The sequence below is a fragment of the Melanerpes formicivorus genome, unplaced genomic scaffold, assembly GCF_026170545.1.
Source record: "Melanerpes formicivorus ecotype bairdi unplaced genomic scaffold, bMelFor1.0.p_v2 SCAF_24, whole genome shotgun sequence".
Lineage (NCBI taxonomy): Eukaryota > Metazoa > Chordata > Aves > Piciformes > Picidae > Melanerpes > Melanerpes formicivorus.
Genome location: NW_027142376.1, coordinates 4,152,770 through 4,177,586, shown reverse-complemented (window position 1 = coordinate 4,177,586; position 24,817 = coordinate 4,152,770). Strand labels below are relative to the sequence as shown.

General features: G+C 61.0%; 2 long non-coding RNA genes across 2 annotated transcripts; both read left to right on the top strand.

The window, feature by feature from the left end:
• The first annotated feature begins 367 nt into the window (after window positions 1-367).
• LOC137448292 (uncharacterized) lies at window positions 368-5,101 on the top strand. Its single transcript, XR_010989043.1, has 2 exons — window positions 368-563; window positions 3,691-5,101. It is a non-coding gene; the product is annotated as an uncharacterized lncRNA (long non-coding RNA).
• Window positions 5,102-6,387: 1,286 nt separating this feature from the next.
• Window positions 6,388-8,508, top strand: LOC137448291 (uncharacterized). The gene is made up of 3 exons (XR_010989042.1): window positions 6,388-6,618; window positions 7,627-7,735; window positions 8,365-8,508. It is a non-coding gene; the product is annotated as an uncharacterized lncRNA (long non-coding RNA).
• The last annotated feature ends 16,309 nt before the right edge of the window (window positions 8,509-24,817 follow it).

Sequence of the window (24,817 nt, the reverse complement as noted above, 5' to 3'; positions counted from 1 at the left end):
TACAAGAAGAAATAAATGGGAAGGGTGATTGATTGGTGGTGCTTTGATTCATTCTGATCTGTGGTGGATTTGAATCTTTGGAAGCCTGGAATGAATCCCTTTGCCTTCAGCAGGAGATCAGTAGCATTAAACAGGACAATGTGACCCTGTGGAAAATTTTGCAGGTTCCATTTGTGGGCTGTTTTCCTTTTACATGCCCAGCCCAGCTCCGCTGTGAATTAAGATACCACAGAAGTTGCTGGAGGTGGTCAGGTGACACTGGGCTTCATGGTGGGAGCTGCACCCCACCATGCTCCTGAACTGGGGTGATTGATTCACCTCAGCCTGCTGCAGGTCCGTGTTTTTGGAGGTCTTGGAGCCCCCTCATAGCGTCAAGATCACTCCTTGGGGTCTATAAGAGTAGCAGCTTCTTGGCTGCTCCAGTGGCCATCCCTGCTGCACACCCCCATGTTGTCCTCTGGCCTGCTGCCTGGTGGCCTGCCCATTGGTGGGCAGCACCTTGGAGGTGGAGCTGGACTTCAAACAAGGCTGCAAAAAACAGCAGAAGCTTCTGCAGGTATGAGGTAAGCATGGTGCTTTACACTTACATGGCACCCCAAAATTCTTGTAGCAGGCACCCTCCAGGGTGTAGGGGGATACCTACTGCCCCCTCAACGACTCTCTGCAAGTCCCTCACAAAACAAAGGAAATTTGGGCTAGGCTCTTCATCTTATAACCTGGAGTGTTTTGCTTTGTGTGCTATTCAGATGAGTAAGTGCTCTGGTTCAAAACTGCATGGTTTGCTCCTGTGTCCTACCTTTTCCTGTCCCACTCTCCCCTTGTGTCACACCTTTTGTAGCCCCCTTTTCCCCCCTCCTTTTTAGGTCCCCTTCTGTTCCTCCTTTCCCCATCCCCCTGTGCTGAGTCTTTCTCACCACCCTGCATCCCTCCTTTTCCAGTCCCTCTCCCCCTGCTTTTCATGTCACACTGTCTCTCTCTGCACAGTCAGAGACCAGAGAACAGAATTAAGACTCAAGATGGAGTCAAGCACCAAGTAACTTTTATTTGCCTGACAGCAAATTTGCAAATGCAAAGGGGGGAGAGAGAAAAAGAAAGGAAAGAAAGAAGAAAGGGTCAGTTGAGATAGCTGCCACCACCACAGACCTGCAGCGTCCTGAAGGCCAACTCATCTTCCACCTCAGTGGGTCCAACGTTGGCAGTCTTTCCTCTTGCATTTGGTCACATTATATATTCATTTCTCTTCTGAGAATCACTTAGCATGTTCTGTGATTAGTTTTGCTTACCCACAGCTTCCACCCAGCAGTGGTGTGCATGCCCAGTACTGTCACTGGAAGGGTTCTGGTGGTCTTCGGGCTGTCTGAACTGTTCTGTCTCCCAGGCCATGGGTTTGAGCACACGTGCAGAGGTTAGGCCAAATTTATTGGAATCAGCTCCACATTCAGGTGTGGAAGAAAGCAGGAAACCTCTGTCTAGTCTTGCGGTCCAATTGATGCTGCATGGCTGTGGCAGTGATGTCAGTTGTTGGCTTTGTGTTCTAGCAACACTGAACCAAAACAAGCAACCAGTCTCTTACACGAAGTTTGCAGAGATGGGGAGTAGCCTCTGGCCTAGTGAGACTAATCAGCAGTGTTGCTTCAGCTAAGATCTCCATGGTGGAATTTTTTACTGCAGGGAAAATATTGTGGGTAGCAGTTGTCATTAAGTGGGTAGCAAAAAAGGTAAAGGCTCTTAAATGACAAGTAACTGAATTTCATTGCTGTTAAAATATGCAGCAGCAGGTTTAGTTGATTAGATGGTGTTGGGTGATAGATTGGACTTGCTGATCTCAAAGGTCTTTTCCAACCTATTCTTTTTTTTACTTTTATTCTCATGCAAGAGTTGGCTTTCCCTCTGAACTTTTATACTTTTGTGTAAAGCTTGAGCAGCCCTTAACTTTCGAATTATTATACTGCATGCACTACTGCTTTGCAACATTCACAGGACTGTGGTGGTGTCAGACAGTTCACTTGCATTTAGCTCCTCAGGGGCCAGACCTTCCTTTGGGCTGATAGTCTTGGCCAAAGCTGCAATGTTCAGTCCTTGCTGTGAAAGGCAGGAGGTGCTGGCTGGGCAGTTTGCTTTATTTTGTGCCTTTTTGGGGGTGACTCAAAGGGAGTGGGGGGATTGTGGGTGGGCTGGTTCTGCCACGTGGGGCAGGGATTGGGCGACCGGCGCTGCGTCCCGGTGTCCCGGCGGTGAGGGGCCCGGTCTCGGGGGTTTGGTATCCTGCGGTCCGGTTTCTGGAGGGGCCGGGGCCGTGGGGGCCCGTGGCGCGGTCACGCTCGCGGGTCTGACGTCCCGGTTTCTTGGGGGGGACCTCGGTTTGAGGGCCCTGCTTCGGGAAGGTTTTTTTCCGTGGTTTCAGGCCTCCGCAGGAGGGAGGGCAGGGACCTGGGCTGCGGCGGGTGAGGTTTCTTTGCGGTTGGACTTTGCAGGGGATCGGCACAGCGAGGGGGGTCGGTCGTTCGCAGGGAGCCGGCTAGCGGCTCGGAGCCGGCGCTTCAACTGCCGCCGCTCGGTTTTGACCCCCGGGCAGTGATTAGTGATCGGGAGAACGGGACAAAAGCAAGTCATCAGAACTGCCTCCCATCCCCATCTCAGAGAGCGCCTTGGGGATCATATTATAGTATTGGGATGATGAGTTGAGAGAAGGAAAATCAAAGAAAAAAATGGTTTAAGCTGCATATGCTGCTGTTTGGATCAGGGCTTCACGCCCTACCCCTGTTCCCATATTTCAGGACAAAGACAAGGAAAAGGCAGACAGGCTGGCGTGAGAATATGGGAGAGGTAAAATCAGAGCGGGGGGGCCACCAAGAAATCAGAAGTGGCCTAATCAAGATCCTCAGTGGGACCATCAACAGCTTCAGGGGAGACAGAACATGGGACAAGGAATTGAAGCTGTGCCCAGAAATTTTGATAAAGCCTATAGTGAGCATCAGAGGAAGCCTCCTATGGGGTGGATGCTAGGATTAAAGAGAAGTTTGCAGCTCTATTCTGGAATAGATCCCAGCTCTGCAGCTGGGGTGATACTTCTCAGGATGCAGTTTGTGGCAAAACCATGGGCAGATATTAGAAATTGGAAAAGATTGAGGATTGGCACGACAGAGGTTTAGAGGAATTACTACGTGAAGCTCGGAAGGTGTTTGTAAGGAGGGATGTAGAGAAACAGAAGACAAAAGCTAGAATGTTGGTAACTGCTGTAAGGGTACTGGTGATTATGGATAGAGAGGGAAAAAAAGGTAGAAGTCTTATATGATAAATTAGCCCTCAATAGTAATATTAATGGAGTCCAGAAGACGATGAGTGATTGGATAAATAAAAGAATGTTGATTGATGCTCTGTTTTAAATTTGCCTGACATGGACAAATAATTTGATCTTTTTGTACATCTATATGGGGTGTTGACCCAGGACTGGACTGGAATTAAAAATCCTGTAGGGCATTGTTCCAAGTTATTAGATTCTGTAAGTAGGTGAGGGCCAATTTGCTTATCAGTGACCTTTACTAGTAGAGGAGGCCCAGAAAGCGGCTTTTTGGTTTGTTCTGGTCTCAGATCCCACCTTTGGGATTCCTGATGTATATGGGACTGAAGCTGGGGGTAAAGTGTTAATAACAACTTGGAAAGGAGAGTCGCTAATTTCCCCCTGGGAAGGATCTTTTCTTGGTTTTGTTAACAACAGATCCAGCTGTCCGTACTGCAGAACAAGGGTGGACACGTGCTTCCTGAGTAAAAGGAGCACTTCAGGAATGTGCCTCTGAACCTGGCTGACTTGCACCTGTAACACCTCTGGTCTGAAGGCTCTGGAACTAGCGAGACAAACCCACCTTTTGAAACATCTGACATTGTGTGACATCGAATCTGCATTGCAAGAAAATACCAAGGATTTCATTCGGTGTATAAAAGATCCTGGGACTTGATGTCATTGGGGATGGGTAAAGTGTAATGGTAAACTGGCTATTTAGAAAAGTGATGGTAAATTTTTCTGCTGCACTACAACGATGTGCTGAGAGTGTGTGTGGTTATAAATGTATGCTGTTGTAGTTCTAATTTGAAGTGATTAGGACAGAGGATTCATCTGTGTTCTTTGTGTTAAAGTACCAAAAACTGTGTTCGGCTAGTGGGACCACAGGGACTGCAATACAGAAAGGACTGCTGGATCCATCCACTGAATGGACTGAGGTACCCCAAATGGAGGACATAAAGATGAGTTCCAGTATCAGAATAGGAGCGGTAATGGTCCTTGCCTGAAAATATCACAAACTAGAAACAGGTCGGGGTTCGAAATTGGTACAACCTCCCTGGACAAGGGAAGGAGACACGGTCCGAGCAGAGCATTGGTGGGATTGAAGGAGGCAAGGCCGGGTAGACCTCTGTAATTGCCACAAAGAAGATCTAGAACCATGGCTGTGGGCAGCAACCCCATAGGCCATGTGAGTGGAGTTGCAAGTCAAACCGGACTCCTAATTCCCAGGATTAACCACTCGGAGGGAGAAAGTTGTCACCCAGGTATTGGTATATATAGCATAGCCACTCACTGTGTATGGCACCTATTAAAGTAAAAGAGGAAATACTTTCAGGCAAGGAACATCAGTTGTTATCCCATTCCCTTTACCAGGAAGTTGAAATTGGGAATCCTTTTGCTTGTTGTAGAATTGTTGCCAAGTTAGGTTATTATGGCTCAAGCCAAATGTAGTAGAAAGAAGGGGAGGGATTGTGAGAAACTGGTTATAATATTTGGCTTTCGCAAGGGGGATTACTGGGGAGCGTGGGGCTGGATCGTTGGGCTGATGGTCTGTATTGTGTGGGGTATTGGGAGGGAAAGGGGAGGTGCCAACAGGTCTAAAGACTGGCCAGGTCAAAAGTGCAGGTTTGGTCTGTCCTGATGGAGAGGGGTGGGAGCGTGCTGGGGAATATATGAATATGTACGCTTTAATATATGAATATGTCTGTTTGCCGTCTCTATCAGCTCACCTCGTGTTGTGGGGGTGCGGCTCTAGCAAGCTCGCTCTGCGCCCAGTGCTGTGTTGCCTTTATTTTATAATAAACTGGTTATAAGTTTTCAGCAGTGAGTTCGTTTCTCACGGTCTCCAGAAGCTTTCCATCAGAGGGAAGTTGCTCATCAGCTTGTCTGCAGGTGAGTGTTTTATAGAATAATAGAATCGTTTGGGTTGGAAAAGGCCTTTCAGATTCCGCAGTCCCAACAGCTCACAAACTGCCAAGTCTCATCCCAATCTCTTTGTCTCTTAAGCATCTGCAGGGATGGGGATTCAACCACTTCCCTGGGGAAACTATTCCAGTCTTTTGAGAAGCTTTCAGTGAAGAAGCTTCTTTAACAGGCAACCTAAACATCCTCTGATACAACTTGAGGCCATTTCCTCACATGGGGGGGGGGGAACAATGAACACCAGAGTGAGCCCCCCCGATGCTGGGAGACCCCAAAATCTAAGATCCTGCAATTCCACTGAAGACACCAGATGAAGGGGGGACCATCAAAGGGTTTAAGTGAGGAGAGCAACAGACAGAAGAGATGGGTGATTGCCAGTGCTAAATGCGCTGACTGCAAAGTGGTCTCGGGGCTGTCAGCCCTGGGAGCCCTGCTCGGAGATGCGGAGCTCTGTGTCTCCTGCGCGGCGGCGTTTGGATCAATACATCATTAATATTGTTATTGCCTCCCCGCCTCCTCCTTTGGCCGCAGGGGGCCAGGGTGCTGCTGGGACAGGACAGCTCCAAGGCAGGACAGCCCCAGGCGCGGCAGGGGGCCGGGGGCACAGCCGGGCGGGGGAGGCAGGGGCGGCCCTGCGGTGTGCCGAGCGGCTGCGAGAGCTCTGAGGGACGGGGAAGAGCGCTGGGGGGGCGGCTCGGAGCCGGGGCCGCTGTGAGCACCACGGCGGGGCCGGGGCCGGGGTCTGTGCGCCCCGGGGCTCCCCGCCCCAGCGCTCTGCCGCACCGCAGCGCTCGGCGCCGGCCGCTGCCCCTCCGGCCCGGGCTCGGTGCGAGACCTGCAAGGGGCAGAGGCACTCGGCTCTGCCGCCAGAGCTCAACCCCAGCCTGCGGCCGCGGAGTGCGGAGGCGGCGCTGGGGCAGAGCTCCGGCGCTGAGCTCTGGCAAGCACCGCGGAGCGCCCTGAGGCAGGGCCCGGGCAGGTGCGGGAGAGGGAGCGGGGGGGGCTCGAGCAGGGGGGGCCTGGGGCGGCCGAGAGGGACGTTTTAAATTCCCTTCTGTAACTGTGAGGTCTCTCCTGGGCCGCTCAGAACACTACAGATGGAGATACAGTTCATAGAGGGAGCAGCAGGGGGTGCCCGAAGGCTCTCTGGGGTGCGCGCCAGCGCCGGCGGAGGAGACTGAGCGCCCTGAGGCGCGGGGCGGGGCCGGGGGCGGGGCCTGGGCTCCTCCCAGGGCTTCAGCGCGAGAATTCGAGCGGCCAGAGGCGCCCGGCCCGGGCGGGACCGGCCCCGGCCAGAGGCGCCGCTGAACTTGGGAGTTGCGTTCAGAGGGCAGCTGTGGCAGCGCTCCGGCGGATGGAGACCTGGCAGGCGCCTCAGGGGGGCTCTGGCGGATCCGCGAGGGACAGGAGCCCAGGTGCGAGCGGGGACAGGGAGGGCTGGCCCGGGGAGACCTGCGGGAGCTTAGAGCCTGAGGCGCTCTCCGTGCAGCTTCAACCGCCCGTCGGTGCAGATGTCCTCAGTGCAATGAACACGAGGGGGGGCTGCCAGGGCGGCCCGGAGGGCATTCCAGCGGCTGGGGGAGTTCCGGCTCTGCGGGGAAGGCTGAGCCGAGGCGCCGGTAGACGGGCTGGGTGCGAGGACGGCTCCCGAAGCGCAGGGGCAGCGCTGGGGCAGCGCGGGGGGTGGCGGAGCGCTGAAGGCAGCGCTGAGGTGCGTGAGAGGGAACGGGGCTGGGCTGGGGCAGAGCTGCAGCAGCTGAAGGGAGGAGTTTGTGTAGGCAGTGTCTGAGGTGCTGTCATCTCCAGCCCGGAACATACACGTGTTTGTATTGGTTTTAATAAAAGGACATTAAGGGTGGCCGGGCTGGGGGGGGCTGTGTCTGTGAGCGCCACAGAAGGCGCCGCGGCGGGGGGGGGGCTGTGGGGTGTTGGGGGCTGTGAGCGCCCTGAGGGTTCCCGCGCGGCGGCTTTCCCGCCCTGCCCGCGCCACAGGCACCAGCGCGCGCTGTTCCCGCGCGGCCGCCGCCTGAGGCAAGGGGAGGCGCCTGGCTGTGGGGACTGTGAGCGCCCGGAGGGTCCCGGCCTCACCTGTGCGCCCTTCCCGCCAGAGGGGCCGGCGCGCGCCGCGCGCCTCAGGAGCTGCCGGGGCGGGAACGGGAAGCGGCCCGGGGCAGGGCTGTGCTGCAGCCCGCAGCTGCGCTGTGTTTGGGGTCTGGGAGGATCCGCTCCTGGGGCAGAGCTGCGGATGCCGGAGGGCAGGACAGGCAGCGCAGGGGCTTGGGCAGGTTCGTGAGGGCGCAGGGTGAGACCGGCCGGGGGCAGGGGAATCAGCTCGGGGACAATTTCTGTTTCGTTAAAACCTGAGGCACTTCCCTCTGTAGCTCAGCACCTCCTGAGTGTGCCTCTGCTGTTTGCTCCTTCAGGCAGAACGAAGCTCTGCAGGGAGCAGACTCAGGGACAGAGCAGTGACATTTGGGCACAGAGACTGAGAGGATCTGTGGGGCAGAAAATGCAAACAGAGAAAGCCCTGAGGTAAGCAAGAGCAGAGGTGACATCCTGGAGGGAAAACATGGAGGCAGTTTATACAGGATAAAAGCCAAAGCTTTCGGAGGGAAAAGCTGAGGCAATGTGCTGGGGGCAGAGCGGGCATGGAGGGAACCTGAGGCAACCCACAGGGAGAAGGTGAAAATTGTCCTGAGAAAACCTGAGCAAAGAAGAGGGGACACAGGAAGCAGCTTGGAGGGAAGACTTAAGGCAAATATCTGTGAGACAAGATACAGAAATGAACAGGAAAGTTAACCTATGGGAGACAAAAACGAGGATTTGAGAGGGAAAATCACAGCTTATTTAGGAGGGAGAGTGAGGGGGAGGAAAGGCATGGGAGGGAAGAGCTGAGGAAAGGTGGAGGGAGGAAAGGGGATGTTTGGGAAGGAAACAGAGGCGATTTTGGACGGGAGGAAGGGAAATTATGCCTGGAATTGAGAAGGAAATCTGTAGGGCAGAGGATGAAAATTTTGAAATTAGAAGCTAAGATAATGCAAGGAGAGAAAGGACATTTTGAACACAAAAAGCCTGTAGCGATTGAGGAGCAGTGATACCTTTTCCCCTTGGGCGGGGAGGAATTGGCACTGCTGAGGCCTAACTCTGTCCTCCTTCCTCAGAGGCAGCTGGCACAGAGCCCCACTATGGAGCGGCGAGGCAAGGTGTGGGGGGGCAAGAGGAGCTGAGAAGAGGAGGAGCACCGGGCTGAACAGCTGGACATGGGCAAGGCGCCCTGGGCAATGAGACCTCCCTCTCAATTTGGCTGTGGTAACACAAGATCTTTGCCAGCACCGTTAGGGTGCCCTGGTTGGCTTTGTGCTGGGCGACCTCCCTGTAAGCAGGGCTCGGTCTTTGCTTTTGCTGTTGTAGGCCTTTTGCCACCTAGCTCCTTGGCTGCACGGAGACTGGCAACCCTGTAAGGAGGGTCCGAGCCGGCGTCTCGGCCCGTATGGGGGGAAGTGTAGCTGCCTGGACCCCAGCCCCCCCTGTAAGCAGGGGAGGGCCCTTTAAACAGTTTCTCGGCTGCTGGCGGCCTGGCCAGCGTGACGCCCTGTACTTGGGGCATGTCACAACGATTGGCATCCTGAGGCCCCTCTACCTGCATGCATCCCCGGGGGGGCCAGGTCTGACCCTCTGCTCTCCTGCTCGGGGTTAAGGATGCCTGCCCCACCAGTGGCTGCCCAGAGCTTGCTCCCTCTCTTGGGAAGGGCTGTGTGTGTGGCCCCTCTTGCCTCTGTGTGCCTGAGTCTGCTTGTCCTTTAGGTCCCTTAGAAAAGGCTGTAGCTTAGCTTAGGCTTCCCAGGAGGGAAAGAGGGGCTCTGGGCGGTTCCACGGCAGTCTCCTTGGAGGCCTCGAGTGGGGTGGGAGCTCGGCTTGCCCCTCCTTTGATTGGATGGACGCAGCGAAGCCGCTTACGTCGTCTTGCGGCAAGGTGACCCCCCTGTAGTTCAGGGCCTGGGTCTCTGCCTTCATGGCAGCCTGTTCCCTTGGCACCCTGTCAGCTTAACAGCCCCGCACTCGGGGCCTGTGTGACGAGTTATGGAGCCTTCTGTGCCGTTCTGTCCCCTTCTGTCCCCAGCAGCAGCCCAAGGTCCCTGTAAGCAGGGCTGGGGAGGCTGCTTTTGGCAGCTAACAGGAACAAACCCTTAGAGGGTTGAGGTCAGTCCCTGGGCTCCTGAAGAGGTGGTGTTGTGCTGCAGCCAGGAGGGCCGGCCCGTAAGTGGGCGCAGGCCAGAGCCCGTGGCTCTCCATGGGGCTTTTTGGGAGTGCCGGGCCGAGAGCGACCGCCCTGTAGGCAGGGAAGTGTGTTGCCGGTGTCCGGCGGGAGGTTCAAGGAGGGACCCCCCCTGTAATCAGGGTGGGTAGATCTGGTCCCGGCCTTTCAGAGGCATGGGGCCAGGGAGTGTGTGGGGCTTATCTTAGCGTGTTGTTCCCCCCCGCCCCACCCCGTCTTCGGGGCTGGGGCCACAGCCCCCCGGCCTTTGGCCGTGATGCCCCACTGCCTGGCTGCTGTCTTCCTGTAGCTGCGGGGCCAGGCCAAGCTCTCAGCTCCCTGGGTTTCGACCCGCCCGTAAGAGGGGTCGGGGTCCGAGTGCCTTTGCGCTCAGCTGGCAGCCTGTGTGGGGCACCCCCCCCGGCTAGCGGGGTGTGGGTCAAGATGCCCCTGAAGCGGAGAGAAGGAGCCTCCGTGGGCCTTTTGGGACCAGGGCCGCCCTGTAAGTCAGGGCCCGGTCAGTGCCCTGGCATCCCGGGCACTTTGAAATGCCAGCGGCGGCTCCAGCCCCCTGTAAGCAGGGTCGTGCAGCCGCTCTGGCCGCTGCGTTGCATGCCCAGCTCCATTGCCCAGGGCGTCTGCTGCGGCGCCCGTCTGCGGTCCCGACCGGAAGTGTGCCGTGCGCCGCTTGGGTGAGTCGAGCGAAAGCGGGAAGACTTTGCAGAGCTGGGGGTGTCTGCGGGCGGGTAGCTGGCCGGGGGGTGCCCATGGGGAGCTGCCTGCGGGGCTGGAGGCTTCCCTCTTTCCCTCGGGCGGGGAGCAACTGGCACTACTGAGGCCTAACTCTGTCCTCCTTCCTTGGCAGTGGCTGGCACAGAAGGAAGAAGAGGCCCGCTGCGGAGCGGCGAGGCAACATACGGCGGAGGCAAGAGGCGGCGAGGCAACATACGGCGGAGGCAAGAGGCGGCGAGGCAAGAGGAGCGGCGTCCGGCTGAAGAGCAGGACAGGAGAAAGGCGCCCTGGGCAATGAGACCTCCCTCTCAATTTGGCTGTGGTAACACAAGATCTTTGCCAGCACCGTTAGGGTGCCCTGGTTGGCTTTGTGCTGGGCGACCTCCCTGTAAGCAGGGCTCGGTCTTTGCTTTTGCTGTTGTAGGCGTTTTGCCACCTAGCTCCTTGGCTGCACGGAGACTGGCAACCCTGTAAGGAGGGTCCGAGCCGGCGTCTCGGCCCGTATGGGGGGAAGTGTAGCTGCCTGGACCCCAGCCCCCCCTGTAAGCAGGGGAGGGCCCTTTAAACAGTTTCTCGGCTGCTGGCAGCCTGGCCAGCGTGACGCCCTGTACTTGGGGCATGTCACAACGATTGGCATCCTGAGGCCCCTCTACCTGCATGCATCCCCGGGGGGGCCAGGTCTGACCCTCTGCTCTCCTGCTCGGGGTTAAGGATGCCTGCCCCACCAGTGGCTGCCCAGAGTTTGCTCCCTCTCTTGGGAAGGGCTGTGTGTGTGGCCCCTCTTGCCTCTGTGTGCCTGAGTCTGCTTGTCCTTTAGGTCCCTTAGAAAAGGCTGTAGCTTAGCTTAGGCTTCCCAGGAGGGAAAGAGGGGCTCTGGGCGGTTCCACGGCAGTCTCCTTGGAGGCCTCGAGTGGGGTGGGAGCTCGGCTTGCCCCTCCTTTGATTGGATGGACGCAGCGAAGCCGCTTACGTCGTCTTGCGGCAAGGTGACCCCCCTGTAGTTCAGGGCCTGGGTCTCTGCCTTCATGGCAGCCTGTTCCCTTGGCACCCTGTCAGCTTAACAGCCCCGCACTCGGGGCCTGTGTGACGAGTTATGGAGCCTTCTGTGCCGTTCTGTCCCCTTCTGTCCCCAGCAGCAGCCCAAGGTCCCTGTAAGCAGGGCTGGGGAGGCTGCTTTTGGCAGCTAACAGGAACAAACCCTTAGAGGGTTGAGGTCAGTCCCTGGGCTCCTGAAGAGGTGGTGTTGTGCTGCAGCCAGGAGGGCCGGCCCGTAAGTGGGCGCAGGCCAGAGCCCGTGGCTCTCCATGGGGCTTTTTGGGAGTGCCGGGCCGAGAGCGACCGCCCTGTAGGCAGGGAAGTGTGTTGCCGGTGTCCGGCGGGAGGTTCAAGGAGGGACCCCCCCTGTAATCAGGGTGGGTAGATCTGGTCCCGGCCTTTCAGAGGCATGGGGCCAGGGAGTGTGTGGGGCTTATCTTAGCGTGTTGTTCCCCCCCGCCCCACCCCGTCTTCGGGGCTGGGGCCACAGCCCCCCGGCCTTTGGCCGTGATGCCCCACTGCCTGGCTGCTGTCTTCCTGTAGCTGCGGGGCCAGGCCAAGCTCTCAGCTCCCTGGGTTTCGACCCGCCCGTAAGAGGGGTCGGGGTCCGAGTGCCTTTGCGCTCAGCTGGCAGCCTGTGTGGGGCACCCCCCCCGGCTAGCGGGGTGTGGGTCAAGATGCCCCTGAAGCGGAGAGAAGGAGCCTCCGTGGGCCTTTTGGGACCAGGGCCGCCCTGTAAGTCAGGGCCCGGTCAGTGCCCTGGCATCCCGGGCACTTTGAAATGCCAGCGGCGGCTCCAGCCCCCTGTAAGCAGGGTCGTGCAGCCGCTCTGGCCGCTGCGTTGCATGCCCAGCTCCATTGCCCAGGGCGTCTGCTGCGGCGCCCGTCTGCGGTCCCGACCGGAAGTGTGCCGTGCGCCGCTTGGGTGAGTCGAGCGAAAGCGGGAAGACTTTGCAGAGCTGGGGGTGTCTGCGGGCGGGTAGCTGGCCGGGGGGTGCCCATGGGGAGCTGCCTGCGGGGCTGGAGGCTTCCCTCTTTCCCTCGGGCGGGGAGCAACTGGCACTACTGAGGCCTAACTCTGTCCTCCTTCCTTGGCAGTGGCTGGCACAGAAGGAAGAAGAGGCCCGCTGCGGAGCGGCGAGGCAACATACGGCGGAGGCAAGAGGCGGCGAGGCAACATACGGCGGAGGCAAGAGGCGGCGAGGCAAGAGGAGCGGCGTCCGGCTGAAGAGCAGGACAGGAGAAAGGCGCCCTGGGCAATGAGACCTCCCTCTCAATTTGGCTGTGGTAACACAAGATCTTTGCCAGCACCGTTAGGGTGCCCTGGTTGGCTTTGTGCTGGGCGACCTCCCTGTAAGCAGGGCTCGGTCTTTGCTTTTGCTGTTGTAGGCGTTTTGCCACCTAGCTCCTTGGCTGCACGGAGACTGGCAACCCTGTAAGGAGGGTCCGAGCCGGCGTCTCGGCCCGTATGGGGGGAAGTGTAGCTGCCTGGACCCCAGCCCCCCCTGTAAGCAGGGGAGGGCCCTTTAAACAGTTTCTCGGCTGCTGGCAGCCTGGCCAGCGTGACGCCCTGTACTTGGGGCATGTCACAACGATTGGCATCCTGAGGCCCCTCTACCTGCATGCATCCCCGGGGGGGCCAGGTCTGACCCTCTGCTCTCCTGCTCGGGGTTAAGGATGCCTGCCCCACCAGTGGCTGCCCAGAGTTTGCTCCCTCTCTTGGGAAGGGCTGTGTGTGTGGCCCCTCTTGCCTCTGTGTGCCTGAGTCTGCTTGTCCTTTAGGTCCCTTAGAAAAGGCTGTAGCTTAGCTTAGGCTTCCCAGGAGGGAAAGAGGGGCTCTGGGCGGTTCCACGGCAGTCTCCTTGGAGGCCTCGAGTGGGGTGGGAGCTCGGCTTGCCCCTCCTTTGATTGGATGGACGCAGCGAAGCCGCTTAAGTCGTCTTGCGGCAAGGTGACCCCCCTGTAGTTCAGGGCCTGGGTCTCTGCCTTCATGGCAGCCTGTTCCCTTGGCACCCTGTCAGATTAACAGCCCCGCACTCGGGGCCTGTGTGACGAGTTATGGAGCCTTCTGTGCCGTTCTGTCCCCTTCTGTCCCCAGCAGCAGCCCAAGGTCCCTGTAAGCAGGGCTGGGGAGGCTGCTTTTGGCAGCTAACAGGAACAAACCCTTAGAGGGTTGAGGTCAGTCCCTGGGCTCCTGAAGAGGTGGTGTTGTGCTGCAGCCAGGAGGGCCGGCCCGTAAGTGGGCGCAGGCCAGAGCCCGTGGCTCTCCGTGGGGCTTTTTGGGAGTGCCGGGCCGAGAGCGACCGCCCTGTAGGCAGGGAAGTGTGTTGCCGGTGTCCGGCGGGAGGTTCAAGGAGGGACCCCCCCTGTAATCAGGGTGGGTAGATCTGGTCCCGGCCTTTCAGAGGCATGGGGCCAGGGAGTGTGTGGGGCTTATCTTAGCGTGTTGTTCCCCCCCGCCCCACCCCGTCTTCGGGGCTGGGGCCACAGCCCCCCGGCCTTTGGCCGTGATGCCCCACTGCCTGGCTGCTGTCTTCCTGTAGCTGCGGGGCCAGGCCAAGCTCTCAGCTCCCTGGGTTTCGACCCGCCCGTAAGAGGGGTCGGGGTCCGAGTGCCTTTGCGCTCAGCTGGCAGCCTGTGTGGGGCACCCCCCCCGGCTAGCGGGGTGTGGGTCAAGATGCCCCTGAAGCGGAGAGAAGGAGCCTCCGTGGGCCTTTTGGGACCAGGGCCGCCCTGTAAGTCAGGGCCCGGTCAGTGCCCTGGCATCCCGGGCGCTTTGAAATGCCAGCGGCGGCTCCAGCCCCCTGTAAGCAGGGTCGTGCAGCCGCTCTGGCCGCTGCGTTGCATGCCCAGCTCCATTGCCCAGGGCGTCTGCTGCGGCGCCCGTCTGCGGTCCCGACCGGAAGTGTGCCGTGCGCCGCTTGGGTGAGTCGAGCGAAAGCGGGAAGACTTTGCAGAGCTGGGGGTGTCTGCGGGCGGGTAGCTGGCCGGGGGGTGCCCATGGGGAGCTGCCTGCGGGGCTGGAGGCTTCCCTCTTTCCCTCGGGCGGGGAGCAACTGGCACTACTGAGGCCTAACTCTGTCCTCCTTCCTTGGCAGTGGCTGGCACAGAAGGAAGAAGAGGCCCGCTGCGGAGTGGCGAGGCAACATACGGCGGAGGCAAGAGGCGGCGAGGCAACATACGGCGGAGGCAAGAGGCGGCGAGGCAACATACGGCGGAGGCAAGAGGCAGCGAGGCAAGAGGAGCGGCGTCCGGCTGAAGAGCAGGACAGGAGAAAGGCGCCCTGGGCAATGAGACCTCCCTCTCAATTTGGCTGTGGTAACACAAGATCTTTGCCAGCACCGTTAGGGTGCCCTGGTTGGCTTTGTGCTGGGCGACCTCCCTGTAAGCAGGGCTCGGTCTTTGCTTTTGCTGTTGTAGGCCTTTTGCCACCTAGCTCCTTGGCTGCACGGAGACTGGCAACCCTGTAAGGAGGGTCCGAGCCGGCGTCTCGGCCCGTATGGGGGGAAGTGTAGCTGCCTGGACCCCAGCCCCCCCTGTAAGCAGGGGAGGGCCCTTTAAACAGTTTCTCGGCTGCTGGCGGCCTGGCCAGCGTGACGCCCTGTACTTGGGGCATGTCACAACGATTGGCATCCTGAGGCCCCTCTACCTGCATGCATCCCCGGGGGGGCCAGGTCTGACCCTCTGCTCTCCTGCTCGGGGTTAAGGATGCCTGCCCCACCAGTGGCTGCCCAGAGCTTGCTCCCTCTCTTGGGAAGGGCTGTGTGTGTGGCCCCTCTTGCCTCTGTGTGCCTGAGTCTGCTTGTCCTTTAGGTCCCTTAGAAAAGGCTGTAGCTTAGCTTAGGCTTCCCAGGAGGGAAAGAGGGGCTCTGGGCGGTTCCACGGCAGTCTCCTTGGAGGCCTCGAGTGGGGTGGGAGCTCGGCTTGCCCCTCCTTTGATTGGATGGACGCAGCGAAGCCGCTTAAGTCGTCTTGCGGCAAGGTGACCCCCCTGTAGTTCAGGGCCTGGGTCTCTGCCTTCATGGCAGCCTGTTTCCTTGGCACCCTGTCAGATTAACAGCCCCGCACTCGGGGCCTGTGTGACGAGTTATGGAGCCTTCTGTGCCGTTCTGTCCCCTTCTGTCCCCAGCAGCAGCCCAAGGTCCCTGTAAGCAGGGCTGGGGAGGCTGCTTTTGGCAGCTAACAGGAACAAACCCTTAGAGGGTTGAGGTCAGTCCCTGGGCTCCTGAAGAGGTGGTGTTGTGCTGCAGCCAGGAGGGCCGGCCCGTAAGTGGGCGCAGGCCAGAGCCCGTGGCTCTCCGTGGGGCTTTTTGGGAGTGCCGGGCCGAGAGCGACCGCCCTGTAGGCAGGGAAGTGTGTTGCCGGTGTCCGGCGGGAGGTTCAAGGAGGGACCCCCCCTGTAATCAGGGCGGGTAGATCTGGTCCCGGCCTTTCAGAGGCATGGGGCCAGGGAGTGTGTGGGGCTTATCTTAGCGTGTTGTTCCCCCCCACCCCACCCCGTCTTCGGGGCTGGGGCCACAGCCCCCCGGCCTTTGGCCGTGATGCCCCACTGCCTGGCTGCTGTCTTCCTGTAGCTGCGGGGCCAGGCCAAGCTCTCAGCTCCCTGGGTTTCGACCCGCCCGTAAGAGGGGTCGGGGTCCGAGTGCCTTTGCGCTCAGCTGGCAGCCTGTGTGGGGCACCCCCCCCGGCTAGCGGGGTGTGGGTCAAGATGCCCCTGAAGCGGAGAGAAGGAGCCTCCGTGGGCCTTTTGGGACCAGGGCCGCCCTGTAAGTCAGGGCCCGGTCAGTGCCCTGGCATCCCGGGCGCTTTGAAATGCCAGCGGCGGCTCCAGCCCCCTGTAAGCAGGGTCGTGCAGCCGCTCTGGCCGCTGCGTTGCATGCCCAGCTCCATTGCCCAGGGCGTCTGCTGCGGCGCCCGTCTGCGGTCCCGACCGGAATTGTGCCGTGCGCCGCTTGGGTGAGTCGAGCGAAAGTGGGAAGACTTTGCAGAGCTGGGGGTGTCTGCGGGCGGGTAGCTGGCCGGGCGGTGCCCATGGGGAGCTGCCTGCGGGGCTGGAGGCTTCCCTCTTTCCCTCAGGCGGGGAGCAACTGGCACTACTGAGGCCTAACTCTGTCCTCCTTCCTTGGCAGTGGCTGGCACAGAAGGAAGAAGAGGCCCGCTGCGGAGCGGCGAGGCAACATACGGCGGAGGCAAGAGGCGGCGAGGCAACATACGGCGGAGGCAAGAGGCGGCGAGGCAACATACGGCGGAGGCAAGAGGCGGCGAGGCAAGAGGAGTGGCGTCCGGCTGAAGAGCAGGACAGGAGAAAGGCGCCCTGGGCAATGAGACCTCCCTCTCAATTTGGCTGTGGTAACACAAGATATTTGCCAGCACCGTTAGGGTGCCCTGGTTGGCTTTGTGCTGGGCGACCTCCCTGTAAGCAGGGCTCGGTCTTTGCTTTTGCTGTTGTAGGCGTTTTGCCACCTAGCTCCTTGGCTGCACGGAGACTGGCAACCCTGTAAGGAGGGTCCGAGCCGGCGTCTCGGCCCGTATGGGGGGAAGTGTAGCTGCCTGGACCCCAGCCCCCCCTGTAAGCAGGGGAGGGCCCTTTAAACAGTTTCTCGGCTGCTGGCGGCCTGGCCAGCGTGACGCCCTGTACTTGGGGCATGTCACAACGATTGGCATCCTGAGGCCCCTCTACCTGCATGCATCCCCGGGGGGGCCAGGTCTGACCCTCTGCTCTCCTGCTCGGGGTTAAGGATGCCTGCCCCACCAGTGGCTGCCCAGAGCTTGCTCCCTCTCTTGGGAAGGGCTGTGTGTGTGGCCCCTCTTGCCTCTGTGTGCCTGAGTCTGCTTGTCCTTTAGGTCCCGTAGAAAAGGCTGTAGCTTAGCTTAGGCTTCCCAGGAGGGAAAGAGGGGCTCTGGGCGGTTCCACGGCAGTCTCCTTGGAGGCCTTGAGTGGGGTGGGAGCTCGGCTTGCCCCTCCTTTGATTGGATGGACGCAGCGAAGCCGCTTAAGTCGTCTTGCGGCAAGGTGACCCCCCTGTAGTTCAGGGCCTGGGTCTCTGCCTTCATGGCAGCCTGTTCCCTTGGCACCCTGTCAGATTAACAGCCCCGCACTCGGGGCCTGTGTGACGAGTTATGGAGCCTTCTGTACCGTTCTGTCCCCTTCTGTCCCCAGCAGCAGCCCAAGGTCCCTGTAAGCAGGGCTGGGGAGGCTGCTTTTGGCAGCTAACAGGAACAAACCCTTAGAGGGTTGAGGTCAGTCCCTGGGCTCCTGAAGAGGTGGTGTTGTGCTGCAGCCAGGAGGGCCGGCCCGTAAGTGGGCGCAGGCCACAGCCCGTGGCTCTCCGTGGGGCTTTTTGGGAGTGCCGGGCCGAGAGCGACCGCCCTGTAGGCAGGGAAGTGTGTTGCCGGTGTCCGGCGGGAGGTTCAAGGAGGGACCCCCCCTGTAATCAGGGCGGGTAGATCTGGTCCCGGCCTTTCAGAGGCATGGGGCCAGGGAGTGTGTGGGGCTTATCTTAGCGTGTTGTTCCCCCCCACCCCACCCTGTCTTCGGGGCTGGGGCCACAGCCCCCCGGCCTTTGGCCGTGATGCCCCACTGCCTGGCTGCTGTCTTCCTGTAGCTGCGGGGCCAGGCCAAGCTCTCAGCTCCCTGGGTTTCGACCCGCCCGTAAGAGGGGTCGGGGTCCGAGTGCCTTTGCGCTCAGCTGGCAGCCTGTGTGGGGCACCCCCCCCGGCTAGCGGGGTGTGGGTCAAGATGCCCCTGAAGCGGAGAGAAGGAGCCTCCGTGGGCCTTTTGGGACCAGGGCCGCCCTGTAAGTCAGGGCCCGGTCAGTGCCCTGGCATCCCGGGCGCTTTGAAATGCCAGCGGCGGCTCCAGCCCCCTGTAAGCAGGGTCGTGCAGCCGCTCTGGCCGCTGCGTTGCATGCCCAGCTCCATTGCCCAGGGCGTCTGCTGCGGCGCCCGTCTGCGATCCCGACCGGAAGTGTGCCGTGCGCCGCTTGGGTGAGTCGAGCGAAAGCGGGAAGACTTTGCAGAGCTGGGGGTGTCTGCGGGCGGGTAGCTGGCCGGGGGGTGCCCATGGGGAGCTGCCTGCGGGGCTGGAGGCTTCCCTCTTTCCCTCAGGCGGGGAGCAACTGGCACTACTGAGGCCTAACTCTGTCCTCCTTCCTTGGCAGTGGCTGGCACAGAAGGAAGAAGAGGCCCGCTGCGGAGCGGCGAGGCAACATACGGCGGAGGCAAGAGGCGGCGAGGCAACATACGGCGGAGGCAAGAGGCGGCGAGGCAACATACGGCGGAGGCAAGAGGCGGCGAGGCAAGAGGAGTGGCGTCCGGCTGAAGAGCAGGACAGGAGAAAGGCGCCCTGGGCAATGAGACCTCCCTCTCAATTTGGCTGTGGTAACACAAGATATTTGCCAGCACCGTTAGGGTGCCCTGGTTGGCTTTGTGCTGGGCGACCTCCCTGTAAGCAGGGCTCGGTCTTTGCTTTTGCTGTTGTAGGCGTTTTGCCACCTAGCTCCTTGGCTGCACGGAGACTGGCAACCCTGTAAGGAGGGTCCGAGCCGGCGTCTCGGCCCGTATGGGGGGAAGTGTAGCTGCCTGGACCCCAGCCCCCCCTGTAAGCAGGGGAGGGCCCTTTAAACAGTTTCTCGGCTGCTGGCGGCCTGGCCAGCGTGACGCCCTGTACTTGGGGCATGTCACAACGATTGGCATCCTGAGGCCCCTCTACCTGCATGCATCCCCGGGGGGGCCAGGTCTGACCCTCTGCTCTCCTGCTCAGGGTTAAGGATGCCTGCCCCACCAGTGGCTGCCCAGAGCTTGCTCCCTCTCTTGGGAAGGGCTGTGTGTGTGGCCCCTCTTGCCTCTGTGTGCCTGAGTCTGCTTGTCCTTTAGGTCCCTTAGAAAAGGCTGTAGCTTAGCTTAGGCTTCCCAGGAGGGAAAGAGGGGCTCTGGGCGGTTCCACGGCAGTCTCCTTGGAGGCCTCGAGTGGGGTGGGAGCTCGGCTTGCCCCTCTTTTGATTGGATGGACGCAGCGAAGCCGCTTAAGTCGTCTTGCGGCAAGGTGACCCCCCTGTAGTTCAGGGCCTGGGTCTCTGCCTTCATGGCAGCCTGTTCCCTTGGCACCCTGTCAGCTTAACAGCCCCGCACTCGGGGCCTGTGTGACGAGTTATGGAGCCTTCTGTGCCGTTCTGTCCCCTTCTGTCCCCAGCAGCAGCCCAAGGTCCCTGTAAGCAGGGCTGGGGAGGCTGCTTTTGGCAGCTAACAGGAACAAACCCTTAGAGGGTTGAGGTCATTCCCTGGGCTCCTGAAGAGGTGGTGTTGTGCTGCAGCCAGGAGGGCCGGCCCGTAAGTGGGCGCAGGCCACAGCCCGTGGCTCTCCGTGGGGCTTTTTGGGAGTGCCGGGCCGAGAGCGACCGCCCTGTAGGCAGGGAAGTGTGTTGCCGGTGTCCGGCGGGAGGTTCAAGGAGGGACCCCCCCTGTAATCAGGGCGGGTAGATCTGGTCCCGGCCTTTCAGAGGCATGGGGCCAGGGAGTGTGTGGGGCTTATCTTAGCGTGTTGTTCCCCCCCCACCCCACCCCGTCTTCGGGGCTGGGGCCACAGCCCCCCGGCCTTTGGCCGTGATGCCCCACTGCCTGGCTGCTGTCTTCCTGTAGCTGCGGGGCCAGGCCAAGCTCTCAGCTCCCTGGGTTTCGACCCGCCCGTAAGAGGGGTCGGGGTCCGAGTGCCTTTGCGCTCAGCTGGCAGCCTGTGTGGGGCACCCCCCCCGGCTAGCGGGGTGTGGGTCAAGATGCCCCTGAAGCGGAGAGAAGGAGCCTCCGTGGGCCTTTTGGGACCAGGGCCGCCCTGTAAGTCAGGGCCCGGTCAGTGCCCTGGCATCCCGGGCGCTTTGAAATGCCAGCGGCGGCTCCAGCCCCCTGTAAGCAGGGTCGTGCAGCCGCTCTGGCCGCTGCGTTGCATGCCCAGCTCCATTGCCCAGGGCGTCTGCTGCGGCGCCCGTCTGCGGTCCCGACCGGAAGTGTGCCGTGCGCCGCTTGGGTGAGTCGAGCGAAAGCGGGAAGACTTTGCAGAGCTGGGGGTGTCTGCGGGCGGGTAGCTGGCCGGAGGGTGCCCATGGGGAGCTGCCTGCGGGGCTGGAGGCTTCCCTCTTTCCCTCGGGCGGGGAGCAACTGGCACTACTGAGGCCTAACTCTGTCCTCCTTCCTTGGCAGTGGCTGGCACAGAAGGAAGAAGAGGCCCGCTGCGGAGCGGCGAGGCAACATACGGCGGAGGCAAGAGGCGGCAAGGCAACATACGGCGGAGGCAAGAGGCGGCGAGGCAACATACGGCGGAGGCAAGAGGCGGCGAGGCAAGAGGAGTGGCATCCGGCTGAAGAGCAGGACAGGAGAAAGGCGCCCTGGGCAATGAGACCTCCCTCTCAATTTGGCTGTGGTAACACAAGATCTTTGCCAGCACCGTTAGGGTGCCCTGGTTGGCTTTGTGCTGGGCGACCTCCCTGTAAGCAGGGCTCGGTCTTTGCTTTTGCTGTTGTAGGCCTTTTGCCACCTAGCTCCTTGGCTGCACGGAGACTGGCAACCCTGTAAGGAGGGTCCGAGCCGGCGTCTCGGCCCGTATGGGGGGAAGTGTAGCTGCCTGGACCCCAGCCCCCCCTGTAAGCAGGGGAGGGCCCTTTAAACAGTTTCTCGGCTGCTGGCGGCCTGGCCAGCGTGACGCCCTGTACTTGGGGCATGTCACAACGATTGGCATCCTGAGGCCCCTCTACCTGCATGCATCCCCGGGGGGGCCAGGTCTGACCCTCTGCTCTCCTGCTCGGGGTTAAGGATGCCTGCCCCACCAGTGGCTGCCCAGAGCTTGCTCCCTCTCTTGGGAAGGGCTGTGTGTGTGGCCCCTCTTGCCTCTGTGTGCCTGAGTCTGCTTGTCCTTTAGGTCCCTTAGAAAAGGCTGTAGCTTAGCTTAGGCTTCCCAGGAGGGAACGAGGGGCTCTGGGCGGTTCCACGGCAGTCTCCTTGGAGGCCTCGAGTGGGGTGGGAGCTCGGCTTGCCCCTCCTTTGATTGGACGGACACAGGGAAGCCGCTTAGTCGTCTTGCGGCAAGGTGACCCCCCTGTAGTTCAGGGCCTGGGTCTCTGCCTTCATGGCAGCCTGTTCCCTTGGCACCCTGTCAGCTTAACAGCCCCGCACTCGGGGCCTGTGTGACGAGTTGTGGAGCCTTCTGTGCCGTTCTGTCCCCTTCTGTCCCCAGCAGCAGCCCCAGGTCCCTGTAAGCAGGGCTGGGGAGGCTGCTTTTGGCAGCTAACAGGAACAAACCCTTAGAGGGTTGAGGTCAGTCCCTGGGCTCCTGAAGAGGTGGTGTTGTGCTGCAGCCAGGAGGGCCGGCCCGTAAGTGGGCGCAGGCCAGAGCCCGTGGCTCTCCGTGGGGCTTTTTGGGAGTGCCGGGCCGAGAGCGACCGCCCTGTAGGCAGGGAAGTGTGTTGCCGGTGTCCGGCGGGAGGTTCAAGGAGGGACCCCCCCTGTAATCAGGGCGGGTAGATCTGGTCCCGGCCTTTCAGAGGCATGGGGCCAGGGAGTGTGTGGGGCTTATCTTAGCGTGTTGTTCCCCCCCACCCCACCCCGTCTTCGGGGCTGGGGCCACAGCCCCCCGGCCTTTGGCCGTGATGCCCCACTGCCTGGCTGCTGTCTTCCTGTAGCTGCGGGGCCAGGCCAAGCTCTCAGCTCCCTGGGTTTCGACCCGCCCGTAAGAGGGGTCGGGGTCCGAGTGCCTTTGCGCTCAGCTGGCAGCCTGTGTGGGGCACCCCCCCCGGCTAGCGGGGTGTGGGTCAAGATGCCCCTGAAGCGGAGAGAAGGAGCCTCCGTGGGCCTTTTGGGACCAGGGCCGCCCTGTAAGTCAGGGCCCGGTCAGTGCCCTGGCATCCCGGGCGCTTTGAAATGCCAGCGGCGGCTCCAGCCCCCTGTAAGCAGGGTCGTGCAGCCGCTCTGGCCGCTGCGTTGCATGCCCAGCTCCATTGCCCAGGGCGTCTGCTGCGGCGCCCGTCTGCGGTCCCGACCGGAAGTGTGCCGTGCGCCGCTTGGGTGAGTCGAGCGAAAGCGGGAAGACTTTGCAGAGCTGGGGGTGTCTGCGGGCGGGTAGCTGGCCGGGGGGTGCCCATGGGGAGCTGCCTGCGGGGCTGGAGGCTTCCCTCTTTCCCTCAGGCGGGGAGCAACTGGCACTACTGAGGCCTAACTCTGTCCTCCTTCCTTGGCAGTGGCTGGCACAGAAGGAAGAAGAGGCCCGCTGCGGAGCGGCGAGGCAACATACGGCGGAGGCAAGAGGCGGCGAGGCAACATACGGCGGAGGCAAGAGGCGGCGAGGCAACATACGGCGGAGGCAAGAGGCGGCGAGGCAAGAGGAGTGGCGTCCGGCTGAAGAGCAGGACAGGAGAAAGGCGCCCTGGGCAATGAGACCTCCCTCTCAATTTGGCTGTGGTAACACAAGATCTTTGCCAGCACCGTTAGGGTGCCCTGGTTGGCTTTGTGCTGGGCGACCTCCCTGTAAGCAGGGCTCGGTCTTTGCTTTTGCTGTTGTAGGCGTTTTGCCACCTAGCTCCTTGGCTGCACGGAGACTGGCAACCCTGTAAGGAGGGTCCGAGCCGGTGTCTCGGCCCGTATGGGGGGAAGTGTAGCTGCCTGGACCCCAGCCCCCCCTGTAAGCAGGGGAGGGCCCTTTAAACAGTTTCTCGGCTGCTGGCGGCCTGGCCAGCGTGACGCCCTGTACTTGGAGCATGTCACAACGATTGGCATCCTGAGGCCCCTCTACCTGCATGCATCCCCGGGGGGGCCAGGTCTGACCCTCTGCTCTCCTGCTCGGGGTTAAGGATGCCTGCCCCACCAGTGGCTGCCCAGAGCTTGCTCCCTCTCTTGGGAAGGGCTGTGTGTGTGGCCCCTCTTGCCTCTGTGTGCCTGAGTCTGCTTGTCCTTTAGGTCCCTTAGAAAAGGCTGTAGCTTAGCTTAGGCTTCCCAGGAGGGAAAGAGGGGCTCTGGGCGGTTCCACGGCAGTCTCCTTGGAGGCCTCGAGTGGGGTGGGAGCTCGGCTTGCCCCTCCTTTGATTGGATGGACACAGCGAAGCCGCTTAAGTCGTCTTGCGGCAAGGTGACCCCCCTGTAGTTCAGGGCCTGGGTCTCTGCCTTCATGGCAGCCTGTTCCCTTGGCACCCTGTCAGATTAACAGCCCCGCACTCGGGGCCTGTGTGACGAGTTATGGAGCCTTCTGTGCCGTTCTGTCCCCTTCTGTCCCCAGCAGCAGCCCAAGGTCCCTGTAAGCAGGGCTGGGGAGGCTGCTTTTGGCAGCTAACAGGAACAAACCCTTAGAGGGTTGAGGTCAGTCCCTGGGCTCCTGAAGAGGTGGTGTTGTGCTGCAGCCAGGAGGGCCGGCCCGTAAGTGGGCGCAGGCCAGAGCCCGTGGCTCTCCGTGGGGCTTTTTGGGAGTGCCGGGCCGAGAGCGACCGCCCTGTAGGCAGGGAAGTGTGTTGCCGGTGTCCGGCGGGAGGTTCAAGGAGGGACCCCCCCTGTAATCTGGGCGGGTAGATCTGGTCCCGGCCTTTCAGAGGCATGGGGCCAGGGAGTGTGTGGGGCTTATCTTAGCGTGTTGTTCCCCCCCGCCCCACCCCGTCTTCGGGGCTGGGGCCACAGCCCCCCGGCCTTTGGCCTTGATGCCCCACTGCCTGGCTGCTGTCTTCCTGTAGCTGCGGGGCCAGGCCAAGCTCTCAGCTCCCTGGGTTTCGACCCGCCCGTAAGAGGGGTCGGGGTCCGAGTGCCTTTGCGCTCAGCTGGCAGCCTGTGTGGGGCACCCCCCCCCGGCTAGCGGGGTGTGGGTCAAGATGCCCCTGAAGCGGAGAGAAGGAGCCTCCGTGGGCCTTTTGGGACCAGGGCCGCCCTGTAAGTCAGGGCCCGGTCAGTGCCCTGGCATCCCGGGCGCTTTGAAATGCCAGCGGCGGCTCCAGCCCCCTGTAAGCAGGGTCGTGCAGCCGCTCTGGCCGCTGCGTTGCATGCCCAGCTCCATTGCCCAGGGCGTCTGCTGCGGCGCCCGTCTGCGGTCCCGACCGGAAGTGTGCCGTGCGCCGCTTGGGTGAGTCGAGCGAAAGCGGGAAGACTTTGCAGAGCTGGGGGTGTCTGCGGGCGGGTAGCTGGCCGGGGGGTGCCCATGGGGAGCTGCCTGCGGGGCTGGAGGCTTCCCTCTTTCCCTCGGGCGGGGAGCAACTGGCACTACTGAGGCCTAACTCTATCCTCATTCCTTGGCAGTGGCTGGCACAGAAGGAAGAAGAGGCCCGCTGCGGAGTGGCGAGGCAACATACGGCGGAGGCAAGAGGCGGCGAGGCAACATACGGCGGAGGCAAGAGGCGGCGAGGCAACATACGGCGGATCAAGAGGCGGCGAGGCAAGAGGAGCGGCGTCCGGCTGAAGAGCAGGACATGGGCAAGGCGCCCTGGGCAATGAGACCTCCCTCTCAATTTGGCTGTGGTAACACAAGATCTTTGCCAGCACCGTTAGGGTGCCCTGGTTGGCTTTGTGCTGGGCGACCTCCCTGTAAGCAGGGCTCGGTCTTTGCTTTTGCTGTTGTAGGCGTTTTGCCACCTAGC